Source organism: Scyliorhinus torazame, chromosome 24, assembly GCF_047496885.1.
Source record: "Scyliorhinus torazame isolate Kashiwa2021f chromosome 24, sScyTor2.1, whole genome shotgun sequence".
Classification (NCBI taxonomy): Eukaryota; Metazoa; Chordata; class Chondrichthyes; order Carcharhiniformes; family Scyliorhinidae; genus Scyliorhinus; species Scyliorhinus torazame.
In genome coordinates, this window is record NC_092730.1 from 45360358 (window position 1) to 45379624 (window position 19267).

General features: G+C 46.1%; 4 non-coding genes across 4 annotated transcripts; all 4 read right to left on the reverse strand.

The window, feature by feature from the left end:
* Positions 1-1184: 1184 nt before the first annotated feature.
* On the reverse strand, positions 1185-1257 carry trnak-cuu (transfer RNA lysine (anticodon CUU)). The gene has a single exon. It is a non-coding gene; the product is annotated as a tRNA-Lys (tRNA).
* Positions 1258-7771: 6514 nt separating this feature from the next.
* trnal-cag (transfer RNA leucine (anticodon CAG)) lies at positions 7772-7854 on the reverse strand. The gene has a single exon. It is a non-coding gene; the product is annotated as a tRNA-Leu (tRNA).
* Positions 7855-11926: 4072 nt separating this feature from the next.
* Positions 11927-11998, reverse strand: trnaw-cca (transfer RNA tryptophan (anticodon CCA)). The gene has a single exon. It is a non-coding gene; the product is annotated as a tRNA-Trp (tRNA).
* Positions 11999-12437: 439 nt separating this feature from the next.
* Positions 12438-12509, reverse strand: trnag-ucc (transfer RNA glycine (anticodon UCC)). Its single transcript has one exon. It is a non-coding gene; the product is annotated as a tRNA-Gly (tRNA).
* Positions 12510-19267: the final 6758 nt, after the last annotated feature.

The window sequence follows — 19267 nt, forward strand, 5'->3', positions numbered from 1 at the left end:
CCATCACATCCCTGTAACACCACCCAACTTTCTGAACACTAAGGGTCAATTTAGCATGGACAGTCCACCTAACCCGCACACATTTGGACTGTGCGAGGAAATCGGAGCACCCGGAGGGAACCCACACAGACACGGAGAGAAAGTGCAAACTCCACACAGTCAGTGACCAAAGGCTGGAATTGAACCCGGATCGCGGGCGCTGTGAGGTAACCACTGTGACAACGTGCCACATTATGAGGTCATAACACGTCATACATCAGATCAAGCATGATCTCATTGAAATACGGAGCATATTCGATGGGCTGAATGGCCTACTTCTGCTCCTACGTCTTATACCCTGATATTGTGTAAATCTGTTCCTGTTCTTGGGCAAAACCCTTGTTAAACCAACACAGACGCCGCATGTCGTCTGCATCTGATTATCTGGTGCAGAGAAGGTGATTGTGGAATACATGTCGTACCCATCAAACTCTGCTACTCACCTGATTGAGATTTGTTCTGTATCTGTAAATCACAGGTAGTGTTCGCGAGTGGAGGGAACACTCTGCACCCCAGTCTCAACAGTTTGTGAGAGCAGGATTCCTTCATTATGAGTCAATGTCTGGGACTGTATGTGAGGGTGGGTTTCAGTCTCTATCAGACATTGGTACTGAATGTCAGTTTGGAAATGTTTCTGTATCTATCAATCACAATTACTGTTTGGGAAAAGTGAGATTAATACACAACAGCAGCACTGCTGTGACAGACAGAGAAAGATACACAAAAAAATCAGGAAGAGACTATCAGGACACACATACAATGACACACAGAAAAGGTGCCGAGATGGAGAAACTGTTTTTTTAGGAAAATGTGTTTTCTGCTGCACACAGAGAGGTCTTGTTTGTAAAATTATATCTTGCTGTGTAACCGTGCTCTCTGCCATGGAACCGTGACACTGCCGGTGACAGATCTTCACTGGAGTTGTGTCAAATCATTATCTGTTGTGTAATGTGTTCCCAGTTGTGGAAGTAAGATCCGTCGGAAGCAGAACCTTGCTCCGCCGTGACTGAGAAGCAATTTTAATTCCATATTTATTAAACTTTGTCACGAGGTTAGTTCAGACCTCTGGATTCCCAGTCAAGGTTATGTCCCTGTTATGAAGACAGTTCATTCAGCGTCAACATTTTCAGATAATAACAAGAAAGCGCTCAACGTGGGGCTCGAACCCACGACCCTGGGATTAAGAGTCGCATGCTCTACCGACTGAGCTAGCCGGGTTACTGAGGCGCTATTTATTAAACCTCTTTTTGAAGAGAGTTGCTGCGGTGCTCATTCGGAGGGCCAGTGCTGACTTGTTGGGCCGAATGGCCTACTTCTGAGCTGGATATTCTACGATTCTGTGATACAAGCATGTTGATGCGGTAAGTCCTTCTGCCATACTGCCCACTCCTGACACCATGTAGATATGCTGGTCTCTCAATGACTGGCGACCAATGACATGTAACTGACTTAATAATTGAGCAGCTCCTCCTGGCTTGTGCTCTGACCGCGATCCGGGGAACTGCCGGAATCCCGACACGTGACCATTTTAGTTGCGTCATCAGGTGACCATTCGGCCTGCACAGGTCTCCTTCTGTGCTGTAATTTCTAGATTTCATCATTTAAATTTTCTTCCAGACTGTAAAGTGTGGTCCTGTTCCATTTGAATTTCTAATATATTTCCAATGTAACTGATGTTGTTCCACAATCTATTTAATCGGTGTAATTGTGCGTTTAGTGAGCTGAGGTTTTCGAGTCTCTCAAGGCCTCTCTCCAAATCCAATGGTCATTTTCCACGAAGATTCAACCCCTCCTCACATAAACACCGGGGCCCCGTTGATCGTTTGAATGCAATAACTTCCTGGAGTGATTCCAGGCTGGTTTTAGAATGTATTCTATCGACCAAATTACTAGCGAATGACACACTAGACACAGCTGCGATGGCAGAGTTGTTAAGGCGTTGTACTTGAAATCAATGTGGTTTCCCCGGGCTGGTTCGAGCCTTGCTCGCAGCGACTGCGATTCGAAGTGTTTGCTGAACTCCCCGCGCAAGCCACTGAATCGGAATGTTTGTAAGTGAACGGTTTGAACCAAGATCAGAATCGGTCAGCATTTGTTTTGGAAACTGAACGACATATAAAGAAGCTCGCACTCAAAACAACGATCAATAAATAATAACGTTTCCTGCAATGTTTGGAAGGAGAAGCAGCAACGGCAGCGAATGGAAACGTGGTTCGGTTTCATTCAGCTGAATGTATTTCTGGGTAAAAAGATCGTGGTAGAAATGGAACATATTTTATCTCTCTATCTGTTTCTTTGTTTCTTTCTCTCTCCCTCACTCACTGTTTTTGTGCTTCTCCGGGGACTGATTGGATACACAGTGAAACTCAGCCCTATTTCATCCCAACTCTTTTGGACGAATACATCCTGGCGATGGGCGGTCCTGAATCAGTGGAAGAATCGACAAACTATTCCATTCTTGGCTCTGTGAGAAGTTCCATTCCTGGTTGTGAGGTGGCTCTGAGATAATGGGATCGAGAGAGAACGAGGTGACTGCAGTCTGACTCTTACTCTGAAAACCAGTTAGTGCGCCCTTGTACAAAGTGGATGTGTCTGAGAACAGGAGGAAAGCAGATCACGGGCCTGTGATTGATTTTATTGAGCCGAACCTTGAAAAGTGAACCAAACTTCTAACCAGTCGGTGCCTGTATGAGAACTGGTAAGGAATTACGGCTGATATTGAAACGGTTCATCTTTAATTAGTTACAGCAAATCGATTCTTTCAGAGGTGATGGTGTATTGTTTTCAGAGTCACTGTCATAGTTTCTTAAAATATGATTTGTGCTTGTTTTTGTTTTGTTCAGTAATTAGGGGAATCTATTTGGAGCGGGTGCTGTTGGTCAATATCTGTGCCTCTTGCTTGGCAGCTCCCCGGGAAGCAGCAGCTCCATTCCTATCCAGATCTGTGGACACAATCAGGAGATCCAAACTATTGCGCACTGCTGCCATCTCCTGGCTGAAAGCAAGTTGTGCAACAAGGGAACGAGGTATTCGTGACACGTTTCAATTGGAGCAAAATAACATTAACATGGTTAAATATTATTACTGTAGTAATCACATTTAAATCCCCAGATATCTGATTTCTGACTGAGCGATCCAGCTCATCCCGATTTATCGGAAAATGAAGGATTCCCATTACAACCGTATTGGTTACAAGAATATCCAATCTCTGATTTAATACATTCTCTCTCTTCATTGCTTGTGTATTCGTTCTATAAATACAGGCAAAGTTTGAAGAAATCAGCAACAGAGTGATCAATGTTCCCGGAGAGGTGAAACTGCCGCCCCGAACTTCATTTTATGAAGGTGATTCCAGTCACTCCCCACTTTCCCATCAGAACAACGTCCCAGAAGAAATCAAATAACCTTCACAGAACAACCATTCAGCACGAAAGTAAATGATCTCAACTATGCTGACCAGAATCAGTGTGCTCAAACGTGTGTTCTTGTTGAAAGAAAAAATGAGGAAGTGAATAGTGTGGCTACCGCAGGGCAGTAATGGTGTAGCTCCTGGTTTAAGGAGCAGAGTGCCGTAGCGGAAGCGTGTTGGGTGATTAGCCCGAGGTCGAGGAATCGAGGCTATTCTCTGCTATTTACATCCTCCCTGACACGAAAAGTAAAAATAACGCACGTTCCTGTTTGCTTTGCAGCAAATACCTATCAGAAACTTTCTTGCAGTCTCATCCCGACATTAAACCCAGGAATGAAGCAGACAGCGTGACACATTACAACATTGTAAAGCTCACACAGAGGGAACCACAGAGAAAATGCTTTAAAGTCTCAGCAGGTCTGACCAGATCTGTAGGGAGAGAAAAGAGTTAACGTTTCGAGTCCAGATGACACTTTGTCAAAGCTGGACCGGATACGATATCCAGTAGTACCCCACAAAGGGGCAATATAGGTATAATGCGATATCCAGTAATAACTCACAAGGGGCATATAAGGAAATAAAGCTTTATCGAGCAACAAATCACAATAGAAACCAAGTTCCCATCTTCCCCTCTCGGACGGATGTAAACAATCGAACCTGCCGGACTATTTACAAGAGAAGACGAATTTTACCCGGAGTCCTGGGATCAATATTAATTCCTCAACCAAAGTCACTGAAGCAGATTATCGAGTCATTAACTGCGCTTTTGCCTGTGTGGTCTTGCTGTGCGTATTTAAGCAGGAATCTCATGTCCTGAGACCAACGCTTTTCCATTGAAAGGAAGGTATTGGACATTCGTGAGGTTGAAAATCTCGCTGGAGAAATTTAACCTCGTGGGGGAAAGGTCAATGTCAGGAGTGGGATTCGCACCCACGCTTCCAAAAGAGACTGCGACCTGAACCTTTGACCGCTCGGTCACCCTGATGCGTTGTCGCCGAAACTAAGATCCGTGCACAAATCGACTCAAATTCTATGTTCATCATCATTCCATTTCAAACAAGATATGCTTACCCTACTTTTGAACACCAGCCAGAGTCCTGTGTCTGAGTGTCATCCTTGTCCAGGCCGCTGAGGGTTAAGGAGCTCCTCATTGCTGCATTGATCAGTTTGCTCCAATCAACCAGGGACGAATTCCCGCTCTACCTGTTCCTCACTCGAAGAAATTGAGAGCCTAAGATCTGAGCGACGTGAAGTATCCAATTGGAGAGTTGCATCCTGGCGACTGCAATCTCTCTCCACAGCTGCTCCCGGTGCTGCTTTCACAGACAAGTAGCCGAAGAATCCCTCCTGTGTCCAAACAGGAAAACGTTCATCCAGGAGAGGTGCCAGAAGAGTGTTCTGGGAGAAGTCAACTTTGTCACTTCGACTATACTGTGGGTAGCTGAAGAACAGGTGTCAAAGAGCGGATCAGACTGTAAGTAAAACGTTGATACTAATAAAGAAAAAGGTAGATGTGCTGCTGACAAATAGCGACTTGTTTCCGTTTGGTGTGATTGAGAATATGAATAGCAGAAGATGGTTTGGATCCATCGACCTCTGGGTTATGGGCCGCTGCTCCACGCTGCTCGTGCTTGACCCTGTTCGGGGTCGGACTTGAGGCAAAGTTTGAAGAAATCTCGAACAGCGTGATCAATGTTCCCAGAGAGGTGAAACTGCCGCCCCGAACTTCATTCTATGAAGATGATTCCAGTCACTCCCCACTTTATCATCAGAACAACGTCACACAAGAAATCACATTACCTTCACAGAACAACATTCAGAACGCAAGTAAATTATCTGAAATCTGCTGACCAGAATTACTGTGCTCAAACGTGTGTTCTAGTTGAAAGAAAAAATGCGGAAGTGAATAGCTGTGTGGCTACCGCAGGGCAGTAAAATCGTAGCTCCTGGTTTAAGGAGCAGAGTGCCGCAGCGGAAGCGTGTTGGGGCATTAGCCCAACGTCACGGAATCGTGGCTATTCTCTGCTATTTACATTCTCCCTGACACAAAAAGAAAACATAACGCACGTTCCTGTTTGCTTTGCAGCAAATACCTATCAGAAACATTCTTGCAGTCTCATCCCGACATTAAACCCAGGAATGACGCAGACAGCATGACACATTACAACATTGTAAAGCTCACACATAGGGAACCACAGAGAAAATGCTTTAAAGTCCAGGTAACTGTTTGTCAAAGCTGGACTGGAAACGTTATCCAATAGTACCCAACAGAGGGGCAATATAGAGAAATAACGTTATCCAGTAATACCTCACAGGGGGCCAATAAGGAAATAAAGTTTTATCCAGCAGGACATCACCATAGAAACCGAGTTTCCAACTTCCCCTCTCGGACGGATGTGAACACTCTAACCAGCCAGACTATTTACAAGAAGATAAGACGAATTTTACCCGGAGTCCTGTGCTCAATATTAATTCCTCAACCAGAGACACTGAAGCAGATTATCGAGGCATTAACTGCGCGTTTGCCTGTGTGGTCTTGCTGTGTGTATTTAAACAGGAATCTCATGTCCTGAGACCAACGCTTTTCCACTCAAAGGGAGGTATTGGATCTTCCTGATGTTGAAAATCTTGCTGGAGGAATTTAACCTCATGGAGAAAAAGTCAATATTAGGAATGGGAGTCGAACCCACGCCTCAAGTGGAGACTTCGATCTAAACGCAGCAGCTTAGACCACTCGGCATTGATCAGTTTGCTCGAATCAGCAAGGTCCAATATCCCGCTCTACCTGTTCCTCAGACGAAGGTATTGAAAGTCTAAGATCTGAGCGACGTGAAGTGTCTAATTGGAGAGTTGCATTCTGGCGACTGCAATCTCTCTCCACAGCTGCTTCCGGTGCTGCTCTCACAGACAAGTAGCCGACGAACCCCTCCAGTGTCCAATCAGGTGAACGTTCATCCAGTAGAGGCGGCAGAAGAGTGTTCAGGGAGAAGTCAACTTAGTCACCTCGACTGTACTGTGGCTAGCTGAAGAACAGGTGTCAAAGAGTGGATAAGACTGAAAGCAAAACTTTGGTACCAATAAAGAAAAAGGCAGAGGTGCTGCTGACAAATAGCAACTTTCTTCCGTTTGGTGCGATTGAGACTATGAATAGCAGAGGATGGTTTCGATCTATCGACCTCTGGGTTATGGGCCCAGCACGCTTCCGCTGCGCCACTCTGCTCGGTGCTATTTATTTTTGTGGTCGGACTTGAGGCAAAGTTTGAGGAAGTCTGTAACTGCGTGATCAATGTTCCCAGAGAGATGAAACTGCCGCCCCGAACTTCATTTTATAAAGGTAATTCCAGTCACTCCCCACTTTCCCATCAGAACAACGTCACAGAAGAAATCACATCACCTTCCATAGAACAACCATTCCGCACGAAAGTGAATTATCTGAACTGTGCTGACCAGTATCAGTGTGCTCAAACGTGTGTTCTTGTTGAAAGAAAAAAATGAGGAAGTGAATAATTGTGTGGTTACCGCAGGGCAGTAATGTTGGAGCTCCTGGTTTAAGGAGCAGAGTGCCGCAGCGGAAGCGTGCAGGGCAATTAGCCCGAGGTCGAGGAATCGAGGGTATTCTCTGCTATTTACATTCTCCCTCACAACAAAAGTAAACATAACACGCGTTCCTGTTTGCTTTGCAGCAAATAGCTATCAGAAACTTTCTTGCAGTCTCATCCCGACATTAGTCCCAAGAATGAAAGAGACAGCATGACACATTACAACATTGTAATGAACATATAGGGAACCACAGAGAAAATGCTTTAAAGTCTCAGCAGATCTGACAGCATCTGGAGGGAGAGAAATGAGCTGACGTTTCGTGTCCAGGTGACCCTTAGTCAAAACTGCACGGGAAGCATTATCCAGTAGTACCCCACAGAGGGGCAATATAGATATATAGCGATATCCAGTAATAACTCACGGGGGGCCAATAAGGAAATGAAGCTTTATCGAGCAAGGAATCACAATAGAAGCAGAGTTCCCAACGTCCCCTCTTGGACGGATGTGAACAATCCAACCAGCCAGACTATTTACAAGAGAAGACGAATTTTACCCTTCTGTTTGGATCAATATGAATTCCTCAACCAGACTCACCGAAGCAGATTGTCGAGTCATGAGCTGGGCTTCTGCCGGTGGGGTCCTGCCGGTGGGGTCTTGCTGTGCATATTTAAGCTGGAATCTCATGTCCTGAGACCAACGCTTTTCCATTGAAAGGGAGGTATTGGATCTTCCTGAGTTTGAAAATTTTGCTGGAGAAATTTAACCTCGTGGAGGAAAAGACAATATCAGGAGTGGGATTCGAACCCACGCCTCCAGAAGAGACTGCGACCTGAACGCAGCGCCTTAGACCGCTCGGCCATCCTGATGCGTTGAAGCACAAACTAAGATCCGTGCACAAATCGACTTAAAGTCTGTCTTCATCTTTATTACATTTCAAACAAGACATGCTTTCCCTACTTTTGAACCCCAGCCAGAGTCCTGTATCTGAGTGCCATCCTTGTCCAAACCGCTGGTGGTTAAGGAGCTTCTCATTGCTGCATTGATCAGTTTGCTCTAATCAGCAAGGTCCGATATACCGCTCTACCTGTTCCTCAGACGATGGTATTGAAAGTCTAAGATCTGAGGACGTGAAGTATCCAATTGGAGAGTTGCATTCTGGCAACTTTTTCCTTTGGACCCACGGCGAAGAATCACTGAAACGACTGCACGATGACATCCATAAGTTCCATCCAACCATCAGGCTCACCATGGACTACTCTCCAAAATCAGTTGCATTCTTGGACACACTCGTCTCCATCAAGGGCGGTCACCTCAGCACTTCGCTTTACCGCAAACCCACGGATAACCTCACACTTCTCCAGCTTCCACCCTAAACACATTAAAGAAGCCATCCCCGATGGACAAGCTCTCCGTATACACAGGATCTGCTCAGACGAGGAGGAGCGTAACAGACATCTACAGACATTGAAAGATGCCTTCGTATGAACGGGATATGGCGCTCGACTCATCGATCGACAGTTCCAATGCGCCACAGCAAAAAAACGCACTGACCTCCTCAGAAGACAAACATGGGACACAACCGACAGAATACCCTTCGTCGTCCAATACTTTCCCGGAGCGGAGAAACTACGACATCTTCTTCACAGCCTTCAACACATCATCGATGAAGATGAACATCTTGCCAAGGTCATCCCCACACCTCCACTACTTGCCTTCAAACAACCGCACAACCTCAAACAAACCATTGTTTGCAGCAAACTACCCAGCCTTCAGAACAGTGACCACGACACCACACAACCCTGACATGGCAATCTCTGCAAGACGTGTCAGATCATCGACATGGATACCACCATTACACATGAGAACACCACCCACCAGGTACGCGGTACATACTCGTGCGACTCGGCCAATGATGTCTACCTCATACGCTGCAGGAAACGGTGTCCCGAAGCATGATACATTGGCGAGACCATGCAGACGCTGCGACAACGAATGAATGGACATCGTGCGACAATCACCAGGCAGGTATGTTCCCTTCCAGTCGGGAACACTTCAGCAGTCAAGGGCATTCAGCCTCTGATCTCCGGGTAAGCGTTCTCCAAGGCAGCCTTCAGGACGCGCAACAACGCAGAATCGCTGAGCAGAAGCTTATAGCCAAGTTCCGCACACATGAGTGCGGCCTCAACCGGGACCTGGGATTCATGTCGCATTACATTCATTCCCCACCATCTGGCGTGTGAAATCCTACCAACTGTCCTGGCTTGACACAATTCACACCTCTTTAACCTCAGTCTAACGCCGGCATGTCCACATCAGAATGATACAGGCATAGATGGTTTCAATTATGAGGACAGTTTAGAATTATAGATGATGGCTTGACACAATTCACACCTCTTTAACATGGGGTTACCCCATCTCTGGATCTGTAAAGATTTAATCACCAGCTAATGCTCGCATTCCGTGTCCAAGCATTGTCGGGCATCTTTGAATCTGTCTATATATATGTTTGTGGACCATACCTCTTCATTCACCTGAGGAAGGAGCAGCTCTCCGAAAGCTAGTGAAATCGAAACAAACCTGTTGGACTTTAACCTGGTGTTGTAAGACTTCTTACTAGAATTATAGAATGGTTCCAGCACAGGGTGCGGCCATTCCGCCCACCGTGTCCATGAGCCCAGAGCTGGAAAATCTCAGCAGACCTGGCAGCATCTGTGGAGCGGGAAACAGAGAATGGGAAGCATGGTCAGACTGGACTGGAAACTGTAACTCTGTTTCTCTCTCCACAGATGCTGCCAGACCAGCCGAGTTATCCAACATTGTCTATTTCTGTTGCAGCCTTGCCTTTGTGCTGGGCGGTTCTATTTATTTATTTCTGTGTAAATTTAGAGTTCCCAATTCTTTTTTTTTTTCCGATTAAGGGCCAATTTTGCGTGGCCAATCCACAGACCTTGCACATCTTTGGGTTGTGGGGGGTGAAACCCAGGCACACATGGGAAGAATGAGCAAACTCCACATGGGCAGTGAGCCAGGGCCCGGATGACGCTTCTATTTATGAAGACTGGTCCCGTATGTAACGTATGGGCACTGAGTGCAATTTAGGACGGCCAATCCACCTAATCCACCTAATCCACGACTTTGCACTGTGGGAGGAATCCGGAGCACCCGGAGAAAACCCACGCAGACACGGGCAGAAAGTGTAGACTCCGCACAGACAGTGAATCGAACCTGGTACCCTGGCACTGTGAAGCCACAGTGCTAGCTACTTGTGCTACCGTGGTTTGTGCCCAGAGAAGTTATTGCAGCGAATATATCAGTGGAGAACACGTGAAGAAATGAAAACGACATTTTAAGACCGTTTCACTATGGTGTGGAACTGATATATCAAATAAAAAACCGCACGCTTGTGCACCCAGGTAACTGGCTGAATGCAATGGTTGTATGCAACCCCGATAAACCTTTGATTTATTTGCTGAACAAGAATTTCCCCATCTCCGCCTTAAAAATAATCAATGTCCCGCTTCCGCGGCCTTCTGAGGCAGAGTTCCAAAGTCGCACAACTTTGAGAGGGAGAAATTTCCTCATCTCCGTCCGAAAAGAGCGACATCCTTGCTTTTAACTGCCCAGTAGTTCTGGAGCAGTGAGATTGAACCAACTGTTTGGGCAGCACGGTAGCACAATGGTTAGCACAGTTGGTTCAATATTCTCAGATAATAATATGGAAGCGGCCAACGTGCGGCTCGAACCCTCGATCCTGGGAGGTAGACTCCCATGCTCTACCGACTGAGCTATCCGAGCTATATCTTTGCACTGTGGGACCCACGCAGGCACGTGCAGAACGTTCAGACTCCGCAGAGAGAGTGAATCGAACCTGGTACCCTGGCGCTGTGAAGCCACCGTGCTAGCCACTTGTGCTACCGTGCTTTGTGCCCAGAGAAGTTATTGCAGCGAATATATCAGTGAAGAACACGTGAAGAAATGAAAACGACATTTTAACACCGTTTCACCATGGTGTGGAACTGATAGTCAGTTTTGGATAGTCAGAGGCTTTTCCCCAGGGTAGAGGGGTCAATTACTAGGGGGCATAGGTTTAAGGTGAGAGGGGCAAGGTTTAGAGTAGATGTACGAGGCAAGTTTTTTACGCAGAGGGTAGTGGGTGCCTGGAACTCGCTACCGGAGGAGGTAGTGGAAGCAGGGACGATAGGGACATTTAAGGGGCATCTTGACAAATATATGAATAGGATGGGAATAGAAGGATACGGACCCAGGAAGTGTAGAAGATTGTAGTTTAGTCGGGCAGTATGGTCGGCGCGGGCTTGGAGGGCCGAAGGGCCTGTTCCTGTGCTGTACATTTCTTTGTTCTTTGTTCTTTGATATATCAAATAAAAAACCGCACGCTCGTGCACCCAGGTAACTGGCTGAATGCAATGGTTGTATGCAACCCCGATTATTTGCTGAACAAGAATTTCCCCATCTCCGCCTTAAACATAATCAATGTCCCGCTTCCGCGGCCTTCTGAGGCAGAGTTCCAAAGTCGCACAACTCTCTGAGAGGGAGAAATTTCCTCATCTCCGTCCGAAAAAGAGCGACGTCCTTGTTTTTAACTGCCCAGTAGTTCTGGTCTCACCCACGAGCAGTGAGATTGAACCAACTGTTTGGGCAGCACGGTAGCACAATGGTTAGCACAGTTGGTTCAATATTCTCAGATAATAATATGGAAGCGGCCAACGTGCGGCTCGAACCCTCGATGCTGGGAGGTAGAGTCCGATGCTCTACCGACTGAGCTATCCGAATGTTTGATGAAACTGCTCAAAAATATAAACTGAGCGGGTCAATCTGAAATATCCGGAAAGATATACCAGCATTGCGGCTTTGAACGGAGTCATTTCAGGAACATTCCCACAGAGAGAAATTCCTGGAACCAGCGGCAGAAAAACATCCTGAGCTTGACGTGATTTGAACACGCAACCTTCTGATCTGGAGTCAGACGCGCTGCCGTTGCGCCACAAGCCCAAGTGCGGACCACTGCGGGTTTCTCCTCATAGATTTATGTTTTATTTATACCCAACTGTGTGAAAGAAACGCAGAGAAGTCAGATTGAGGGATATTAAAGGACCATGAAGTAAAGCAGCTGTACCACGTGGTTAAGGTGATGCACAATAATCCATTGTGCTCTGTACACGTGGCTTCAAATCCCATCCTCGTCTGTCACGTGTCTGTTGTGTCTGGTCCACTTCATGAGGCTGAAGTGAAAATGCTGTGATTTTTAGCTTTTGTCGGAGGGCTTGGACAGTGAATAGTCGAACACTGTCCATATTGAAACCACATTAAAAATGTTCAGAAAGTTACTTATTTCACTCCTCGCTGTACTTGCCACTAAATTCTGAGTGAGAAACTTTCTCTTCCTCAGTTTGAAACTCACAAAGAGGTGCAAAAATTGCAAATTTATTATTGCGATGGCCGGGAATCGAACCCGGGTCAACTGCTTGGAAGGCAGCTATGCTCACCACTATACCACCATCGCTCACGGGATGGAAACGTGTCCTTTTGGTTCTTTAGATCAGTTTGATTAACTGTTTCGTAACAAATACTTACTTTGCGTAAGTTATTTCACTCCAATTTAAAATGCTCCTGAATGAAAGTGTCCGTGTCGCACGGCTCCTGTTCAGCCAGGAGATGGCACCAGTCCACAATAAATGTACATTCTATGTGTCATTACACAGGACACTTCCTCTCGCCTGAGACCTTAACTCGTCCCTGTGTCCTGATGCTGCCATTTTCACCCTATTTCAGTAATCATAGAATGCCTCCAGTGCGGAAGGAGGCCATTCGGCCCATCGAGTCGGCACCGACCCTCGGAAAGAGCACCCGATTTCGGCCCAATCGCACCTAACCTTTCGAATACGTCAGGATGGCCGAGCGCAGGTCGCAGTCTCCTCTGGAGGTCAGGGCTCGAATCCCACTCCTGAAATTGACTTTTCCTCCGCGAGGCACCATCCAAACCTGGAACCCCTCCCTAACAGCACTGTGTGTGTACATACACCATATGGACTTGCAGCGGTTCCAGAATCCCCTCACCGCCCATTCTCACGGTCAATTAATGATAGATTGTAAATGTTTGGCCGAATCAGCGACAATCACAGCCAGAGAGACCTGCAATAACCCTCAGGGCAGGAAAGGCAACTCATTGTCCTTTGACCCAAAAGCAAAATACTGCGGATGCTGCAAACCCGAAACAAAGACAGAACATGCTGGAAATATTCAGTTGATCCGGTAGCTTCTGTGGAGAGAGAAACAGGTCGTTCCAACGAAAGGTCAGGTTGTGAAATGTTAACTATTTCTCTTTTCACAGATACGACAGATCTGTACAGTATTTCCAGTATTGCCCTGTGATTAGCTGAACATCCTCAGACTCTGTACCTTCGTCCAGTAAAGTGTCTGTTCACTGAAGAAAAATCTGGACTCAAATCCCAGCCCAGCCTTATTGCGTTTGACCACCTGTGCGATTGAGAACTTCCTCCACAACAGGGGAAAATGTGTTGGATTTCTAGTCGGAAAATATGCCTTTTGCAGGGTTAAATTCAGTAGAATATCTACAGAGATTGTAACGCAAGGACTGATTTCAGCTGCCATCATCCAGTTGTTAAATCTCTCCACTAGAAACCCACTGGATTTTCCCCTTTGACTTGAGTCCTGCTCCCAGAGGATCTGTTCAGTATTTTCAATAATATTATATTTTGAATGCTCTGTATCCAGAGAATTGTGACGCTGAAATTGCTCACCCTTCTCCTCATTGTTATCTACTCTGCAGGTATTGACTACACCGTCTAATGGAGACACGCTCACAGGGCTGTGAGAGAGGCTTTCTTTCAGGCGTGAGGCCTCTTTTGGTCCATCAACAGCAACCGGATGCCTGCAGAGAAACTCGGAATACCGAGCCCCTCTTCCCAGGATGAACTTAATCAGGGACAAGATGTTGTTTGAAGAGATAATCAAAGGTCTGAGGATTTGGGTTGAGGTTCCTGGACTTTTGTGAAGAGACCAAGGTGGTGGAGCAATGTGACAATAGCAGGATACGAGTTTGGGATATTATCCAGTCTGTGCTGGGGGGCTGCGGGAAGGACGTTGTCTTGTCTGCCCACCCAAGCTGAATGTTGGGATTGAGCTGGTGTTCAGATTCCGAGAGGAATGTGAAATCCTTTCACTGAGTTTCAAGCCCACAGTGCGGTTGAGTGTCTTGAGTTACAGGAAGATACAGACGGGATGGTCAAATGGGCAGAAAAGTGGCTGATGGAATTTAACGCTGAAAAATTAGATGTGATCCATTTGGTAGGGATTTTCGCAGCAACTTCATTGCAGTGTTAATATAAGCCTATTTGTGACAATGAAGAATATTATATTATTATTGTAGAACTAATGTGAATGGCCTGACACTGGAAAGTCCTGAGGAACAAAGGTCATAGATCTCTGAAGGCAAGGTTAATAGGGTGGTGGAAAAGGCATTTGAGATACTTGTCTTTATCAATCGGGGCATGGATTACAAAAGCAGAGAGGTCATGGTGGAGTTGTATAGAATGTTGGGGAGGTCACAGCTGGAGTACCGTGTGCAATTCTGGTCACCACATTCTAGGAAATATGTGACTGCACTGGGTGCGTTGCAGAGGTGATTCAGCAGGATGTTGCTTGGGATGTAGCATTTAGGATATGAAGAGAGGTTGGATAGGCTTGTTTTCTCTCTCTCGCGGGAACAGAGATGACTGAGGGGTGATCTCATCGAGGTGTACAAGATTATGATAGGTATAGACAGGGCGGATAGGGAGCACCTGTTCCCTTCAGTCACAAGGGGACACTGTATTATTCTGTGATTCTGTTACAGATCAGATCTTGGAGGTATCGCTGCTGTATTCCCAGGAGGTGGTGGTCTGATCCGGAGAGCAAAAGCTTCCATCGAGGACGGGGTTCTCAATAAGAACAAACTGGAGGTGTGGGATGTTAGAATTGTGCTCAGCACTGATTCATTTTTATTCATTGTTGTGTCCTAGAATAAACACGTGGATTGTAGCTGTCCATTAAAAACAAAAATAGAATTCGGAAATTTCTGGCCAGTAACTTCACCATGTCCACGTTACATCACTCAGCACCCTCAGCTGCATCACATCTGGTCCACGTTTCCTCAGCAGAGAGCACAGTTTCACAGCAGAGAGCACAGTTTCACAGCAGAGAGTACATTTCCACTGGAGAGATCGCAGTTTCTCAGCAGAGCACACAGTTTACGGCAGAGAACACAGTCCCACAGCAGAGAACACAGTAACACATCATAGAGCACAGTTTCACAGCAGAGAGCACATTTCCACAGGAGAGGTCGCCGTTTCCCAGCAGAGGCACAGTTCACAGCAGAGATCATATTCCACAGCAGAGAGCAGTTACACAGTAGAGATCTCGGTTCCACAGTAGAAATCACAGTTCAGCGGGAGAGAATATACTGAAATATCGGAAAGCAGTTTAATTAACATCAGGGAAGACCTGTCAATAACAGAGTGAAGATGCAGATAACACAGTTACACAAGAGGAAAGAGGGGAGATTTTACAACAAAGAACAAAGACAAAGAAAAGTACAGCAGAGGAACAGGCCCTTCGGCCCTCCAAGCCTGAGCCGACCATGTTGCCCACCTGAACTAAAATCTTCTAGTCTTCCTGGGTCTGTATCCCTATATTCCCATCCGATTCATGTATTTGTCAAGATGCCCTTCAATGTCACTATCGCCCCTGCTTCCACCACCTCATCTGGCAGCGAGTTCCAGGCACCCACTACCTTCTGTGTAAAAAACTTGCCTCGTACATCTCCTGTAAACCTTGCCCCTCACACCTTAAACCTATGCCCCCTAGTAATTGACCTCTCTACCCTGGGAAAAAGCCTCTGACTATCCACTCTGTCTATGCCCCTCATAATTTTGTAGGCCTCTTTCAGGTCTCCCCTCAACCTCCGTTGTTCCAGGGAGAACAAACCAAATTTATTTAACTGCTCCTCATAGCTAATGCCCTCCATACCAGGCAACATCCTGGCAAATTTCTTCTGCACCCTCTCTAAAGCCTCCACATCCTTCTGGTAGTGTGGCGACCAGAATTGAACACTATACTCCAAGTGTGGCTTATCTAAGGTCCTATACAGCTGCAACATGACTTGCCAATTCTTATACTCAATGCCCCGGCCAATGAAGGCAAGCATGCCATACGCCTTCTTGACTACCTTCTCCACCTGTGTTGCCCCTTTCAGTGACCTGTGGACCTGTACACCTCGATCTCTCTGACTGTCAATACTCTTGAGGGTTCTACATTTCACTGTATATTCCCTACCTGCATTAGACCTTCCAAAATGCATTACCTCACATTTGTCCGGATTAAACTCCATCTGCCATCTCTCCACCCAAGTCTCCAAACGATCTAAATCCTGCTGTATCCTCTGACAGTCCTCACGCTATCCGCAATTCCACCAACCTTTTTGTTGTCTGCAAACTTACTAATCAGACCCGCTACATTTTCCTCCAAATCATTTATATATACTATGAACAGCAAAGGTCCCAGCACTGATCCCTGCGGAACACCACTAGGCATAGCCCTCCAATCAGAAACGCACCCTTCCATTGCTACTCTCTGCCTTCTATGACCTAGCCACGTCTGTATCTATCTTGCCAGCTCACCCCTGATCCCGTGTGACTTCTTCACCTTTTGTACCAGTCTGCCATGAGGGATCTTGTCAAATGCTTTACTGAAGTCCATATAGACAACATCCACTGCCCTCCGTGCATCAATCATCGTTGTGACCTCTTCGAAAAACTCTGTCAAGTTAGTGCGACACGACCTCCCCTTCACAAAACCGTGCTGCCTCTCTCTAATACGTCCATTTGTTTCCAAATGGGAGTAGATCCTGTCTCGAAGAATTCTCTCCAGTAATTTCCCTAACATCGACGTAAGGCTCACCGGCCTGTAGGTCCCTGCATTATCCTTGCTCCCCTTCTTAAACAAAGGAACAACATTGGCTATTCTCCAGTCCTCCGGGGCGTCACCTGAAGACAGAGAACACTGGAACTTAATGGGAGCACTTTCTATATATGATCAGTCAGTCGATGCTTGTGTGCGTGTGTGTTTTCTTGTGTAAGGTGAGAGTGTCCAGCTGCTGCGCGTGTGTGTGTGTGTGTTCAATTGTTGGTGAGTGACACAGTGGAATTGTGCCGCCAGGGTGCGCTGTCGAGCACATGTGGTCCTGATGAACAACATTGCGGAAGTGAGGAATTGTGTCGCTTCAACGCAATACTAATAATCATAGAGCAGAGTGTGCTGGGCCCATAACCCAGAGGTCGATGGATCGAAACCATTCTCTGCTAGTTATTTTTTATACTTTCCGTTACAGTAAAAAGAAACATTTAGCTTCTCACCACAAGTGTATCTGACATTTCTTTCCAGGAAACGGGTTTTTTACTCGGCTGGAAGGGGGTTCCAGCAAACACTTAATTTGTGCAACCAATGTCTGAAATGGCATTTACTCCCACAGGGACACACGCTGTAAATGCTGCAAACACACACAGGCTTTCCATGATTGCAGAATGTTCAGCACCATTCACAACTCCTCTGTTAATGAAACAGTCCATGTCCAAATGCAGCAACCTGGACAATGTCCAGGCTTGGGCTGAAAAGTTCCAGGCAAAGACCATCTCTAATAAGTGAAAATCTAACCATCGCCCCTTGACATTCACCGGAATTCCCATCACTGAAACCCCACTGCCAACATCTGACTGATTGCCACTGGCCAGAAACTGAACTGGCCATATAAACACTGTGGCTAGAAGGCAGGCCAAAGACTCGGACTCCTGTGGCGAGGCACTCACTCCCTGACTCCCCAAACCCTGTCGACACAGCATAAATCAGGAATGTATTGGAATAATTTCCATTTCCTTTAATAGTTGCAATTTCAACAACACTGAATAGGTTTGACACCATCTAGGACCAGGCATCCTGCTTGATCGGTACCCCATCCATAAACACTCACTCGCTCCACAACTGATGCAGAGTGGCAGCATGTATACCAGCTACAGGATTCACTGCAGGAAGTCACCAAGGCTCCTTTGGCAACACCTTCCAAACCCACATCCACCACCATCTAGAGAGGGACAAGGGCGGCCGACACCGCGACCTGGAGGCTCTCCTCCAGCCACTCACCATCCTGTATTAGAACTATATCTCTGTTACTTCACTGCAGCTGGATTAATTATTTCTCTGATGTAGTGTATCTGTCTCTGTGTATATCTGTGTCTGTGAGCACATGCGTGTTTCTATATATGTGTGTGTATTTGAGAATTTGTGTGAATGTTTATGTGCCTGTGTGTGTATACCTGTGTGTGCGGGTGTGTACAACTGTTTGTGTATAACGCGTTTGACTCTGTATACTGTGTGTGTACACGTGTATATACCTGTGTGTCTATGTTTGTGTATCTGTGTGTGTGCAACTGTATGTATAATGTGTGTGGGCCTGTACACTGTGTGTGTATCTCTGTGTATACGTGTGTAAAGCTCTGTGTGTATACCTGTGTGTGTGTATGGGAATACGTTTGTGTGGTGTGTGTGCACGCAGTCTTCCGTTTGTATGTCATTATTGTTTCCTCTCTGAGAGTCTTTTAACCATTTCTAAATCTCTCAGAGGTACAATTGTTGAGTCTGATTGCTTTTTGTGATTGCTATTTATGAGTGAGTACAGTGTCTTTCAGCATCTTACTCTGAACAACCGTTTGAGAATAATCCTGAATCTGTCATGCTCCAGGGCTCAGTGTGAGGATGGATCTTAATCTAAACATGTGTTTGGGGATTATCCTGTACCTGTCAGGCTCTGTGACTCAGTGGGAGGATGCGATTCAGGATGTGACCTTTCAATCTCTGGGACAGTTTATAAATTTGCATTCATTCCACGTAAATTTCCAGCACAGAAAGAAACCATTGCTGTGGGAGGTTTGAAGCAAACAATGTGAGAATTTTGGACCAGCATTTAATATCAGAACACAATTGTGAAAGATAATGTAACCTTCAATCTGATACTGGATTGCTCTGGAAGTGAAACTCAGGTTGTACACATGATTTGATCTGTGACACTCAGTCTGATTCGGAGTCAACATTTTGACATGAATGTAAAATGGACCACAGTCTGGAATTGCTGCAGTATCTTCCATCTGGAACAGATTCAGTGAGGATTTTGCAATAGTTTGCAAGTTACAGCTCAGTTCATAGTCAGCGAAA